Raw genomic sequence first — 4,477 nt, forward strand, 5'->3', positions numbered from 1 at the left:
CTATGGTCCCTATGGATGAGCATTCGGTAACATATTCTCATGTAGCCTATGGTCCCTATGGATGAGTATTCGGTGACATCTTCTTATGTAGCCTATGGTCCCTATGGATGAGTATTCAGTATCATGTTCTCATGTAGCCTATGGTCCCTATGGATGAGCATTCGGTAACATGTTCTCATGTAGCCTATGGTCCCTATGGATGAGTATTCGGTAACATATTCTCATGTAGCCTTTGGTCCCTATGGATGAGTATTCGGTGACATCTTCTCATGTAGCCTATGGTCCCTATGGATGAGTATTTGGTATCATGTTCTCATGTAGCCTATGGTCCCTATGGATGAGTATTCGGTGACATCTTCTCATGTAGCCTATGGTCCCTATGGATGAGTATTTGGTATCATGTTCTCATGTAGCAGTGATGACTTTATTTCACATGATCTGTTCAGTTATTGCTTATATTTTTCACCTCTAATGGGTCCAATAGAGATAATGATCCCCCGCCTTCTATATACTCCCTGTACATCAGGATCATACGCAGCCACAATAGTGAAATGGATCTGAAAATGACCCGTAATTTATCACTGACATTTATTTCCCGATAATTGACACAAAGCTAAAAAAAACAAAAAAAATAAAATCGCAACTAATTGCAATAAATAGAACGGCACTTTTCTCAGTTTTTTTCTCTCCCATCTATTTGTCTCCTTAAAATGCAGCGTCAAAAAAGCCTCATTAAATATGCAAATGTAGAATTTAGACCATAATTGACTCCATGTAAACCGGCGCCAATTAAACATGAAAAGATGTCATTTGCAGAGAGCCCCGAGTTCACTTGGTGTTACATGTGAAATGCAATTTTCTGCTGTCTTTGATTTATCGCTGTTCGACGCATTGTTCAAAGGAGCATGTTATATTTCAATAGAGAAATATTGTTTATTCATTAATATTTTAAGCCCAGTTTATTGCGGTGCCCGCCTCTCGCTGCATAAAAACTTCACATTTAAAAACATGAATTAATGAACGCATTTGAGAAGTGTAAGGAGATATCATAACCTCTCATTTTTCATCTTGAAGCCGCGGGCACAAGTATTTTTATGATTATTGAGCTTCCCCCCCCCCCTTCGTGTTATGCTGTACCTTTAAATAAAGCCGAGGCGGGATATGAAATGTTTTTGACAAGTCAGAAAGATCCAAAACATGATGCGAACAGAGGCGCAGGCCCAACGCGGCAGAACTGGATAAACTTGGGACAGATGGAAATAGAATGATAAAATGTTGTATCATTGACCGCATATACTTCTTTATTAAAGTCCGTATACAAGAGATGTGTAGCGACAATACATAATATGGTGCCTTAGAGTCCTGGAAGGAAGTGCACATATATATGAGACCATAATGTGCAAATCTTAATACCACCGTATTTTTCAGACTATAAGGCGCACAAAAAATTATTTTGATTTTCTCAGAAATCAAAGGTGTGCCTTATAGTCCAGTGCGCCTTATATATGAACCAAACTTACAGACAACAGCTGCCTTGTACTGTGCACAGGTCTGCCACCTGCTGGTCACTCATCCTTATAATCAGGTGCTCCTTATAATCCGGTGCACCCTATATATGAACCTAGACGTTTTAGCAGGCATTTATTGATGGTGCGCCTTATAGTCCGAAAAATATGGTAAGTGTATTATTATTCTTCAGTATGTCCATGGCTTGGTATAGAGTGTTATCATATCAGATTTCATGCACCTCCTATTGCAGATGGTTGTGGACATTCTCTGTGACCTTATTACAGGGAGGGGTTGGACGGAAGGTGTGATGTGACTGAACCATAGAGCGTTATCTATATACAGCTGATACTATCACAGGTAGGATTACAATGAAGTAAAGGGTTAAGGGGACAGTGTCAGCCTTGTTATGTGCTAAGAATGGAAACTAAAATTCTAAAAATTCTTAAAAAAAGGTCAATCCAAAAAGGGCCCGTCGTTGGAGAAGATTTATTATATGCAGGTGCTACAGGCTTCGGATTCCAGATATGAAGTTCTACGCCAGGTTCGGCATAAATTTGCGCCATAGCCTGTACCTGAATGGATGTAATCTATAGGTAGTGCAATAGTGCCCTTTCCTCTGCTGGCTGCACCCTCCCTCATGCCCTTCACATTCACACCACCCCCACACCAAGTGAAGGGGGAGAGGGGCCTTATTCCTGGCTGTGCGCCATTCTGGCCCAGTGTGTCCAAAATGCTGCATGACCCTTATTTATAGGCACCCGGTCATGTATTTTTGCCACATAAGACTACCAGCCCCCTCATGTATAAATTTCCTTGCTAGAACCCCCTCCTATGTGAAATATGATTGTTTACCTATAAAAAACCTCCAAATTAATAGGCAAATGAGCAGAGAAGAGTCATATTTTGCCCCAGCTGATTCACGCCCATGTATTTGGCGCTAGAGTACCTAGAAACATACTCTTGGCATCTCATCCTTCAGTTGTGGGAGCGACAGAACCAGAGATACAGAGAGTTATAAGAAGAAATAGGTGGGAGCTGGATCTTTATACTCACACACCTAGAGAAAATATAAGGTTATTGACTCCTTGGCTGAAGCCAATAAAGCAGTTTGCCCATGAAAGAAAGTACTCAAATTTTAATGCCCCAGTGATGTTTACACAATAAAATGAATTTTTAAATTTTACAATTTTATTCAGCTTTTTAGCTGAGTGTGGGCGTGGACTCTCTAAGCAGACACTTCATGATCCTTTTGTGCTGACAATGTGCTTAGATTATCAGGTTACAGGGTTTAGATACTAGTATAATCTTCAAAAGCTAAATGAAAGTGTATCTGATACATAGAAAAAGAGAGATGAGAGTCATGAGATGGATATAAGACACAATGAAGCACTCAGCTCTGCTTTCTCACCTATAAAATACACAGTCAGTACTGCTATGCCCCCCTCCCCTCAGATCAAGACCTTATCTTGTCTGTAGAGCTGCTGATGTCTTCTCTGTTGCTGGACATGAAGTGCCTCTGTCTCCAGCCCCTCATCCCGCAGTACAAGAGAAGCTATCTGTCCGACCATAGTCAGGAGTTTACGGATGTATTCAGGAACAACCAAATTGCACACACCAGGACTGATAGAGACAGGTTAGAATTATATCTGTGAAATGCTGTACATTTGTTAGTGACATTCAATAGAGAATGTGTTATTCTGTTATTCTGAGTACATTTATGAATCTGGTCTTCGTGGGAATAGCCGTTAAGTTTATCAGGGCCCAATCCTTTGAACAGGTGGATCAATTATTTTTTTTAATCAAAACAAGAAATTGATCAGATCAGGTATGTGTATATCATTTTTTATTCAGCTACATATAATTTTTTAATAATAGGACATCCCCTTTAAGTGTTTTCCCCTCAATCTATATATCTAAGCATCAAACATTGATTCTCCGATTCCATTTGTGATCGTTAATGGGTTAACCACCTCTCGGGTCTGAGTTTCCCGTTTGCCGTTGCCTTATTTGTGGTCAATTTGCAGGGAGAGCAGCTCGTTGCTGCGGAGGGGAGAAAGGTGATAGATGTTGACATCCAGAATAAAGCTGAATATATTTTAAACAAAAAGAAATGATGCAGTAATAGGTTTGGATCCCTGAGTTAGCCGAGCAGACCGAGCTTTGCATCCAGAAGAGAGAGAGAGATCACAAGCAATATACACATAATACACAGTCATTAGCACCAGGATGAAAACTCGCCCATGTATAGGGCCGCAGAGACCCGCGGAAACTGAGGGGCTTCATAAATTAAAGGGCCAGCAGCACCGCAGAGCAATGTGACCTACAACACTTATGTCTTCAGTGGGTTAACCTGATTTCTTACCGGATTGTCGCGACGATGACTATGGAGCAGGAATACAATGTATCTTAGTGTCTTTATATGAATTGGTTTATTCTGTTCAGAAAGTCTATAGATTTTTTTTTTCCTTAGTCCCATGTTGGTATTCCCAGGCATCTCTGGATACAAGTCTGTTCCACCTTATAAGGTCAGTTTCACATAATCTATTTCTAGTTCTGGAAAACCCCATAATACAAAGTACTTTTCTTTCGTAAACAGCATCACATCTGACCACAGGCTGTGCGTCGTATTGCAGGTTAGTACCATTTAAGGGGTATTCTGGGAATAGGAACGGCTGACACAAAAACCCATGATGATATAAATAAATTAATACAACAATAATCAATGTCATTAGTCACAAAACAAAGCTTAAACAGTTTGATTTTATGATTTACAAAATTTATGGCCTCTAAAGTAGGTGGAGTTATCACTAAGATGGCCGCCACTGGAAACTACAAGTTCCATGATCCTTTAGTTCTCAGTAACTCCTCCTCCCTCTTGTGTTCTGCTCCCAGTGATGATATAACAGCCTGTCCTGCTCTGTTACCATAGTAATGATGTGTAACTGCCATCACTGCACATCACTACAAC

At 40.3% G+C, this 4,477-nt stretch overlaps 1 long non-coding RNA gene across 1 annotated transcript in view; it reads right to left on the reverse strand.

The window, feature by feature from the left end:
* Positions 1–4,477, reverse strand: part of LOC140076964 (uncharacterized) — a 195,530-nt gene that overhangs the window by 67,187 nt on the left and 123,866 nt on the right. The window lies entirely within an intron of this gene.

Source organism: Engystomops pustulosus, chromosome 9, assembly GCF_040894005.1.
Source record: "Engystomops pustulosus chromosome 9, aEngPut4.maternal, whole genome shotgun sequence".
NCBI lineage: Eukaryota > Metazoa > Chordata > Amphibia > Anura > Leptodactylidae > Engystomops > Engystomops pustulosus.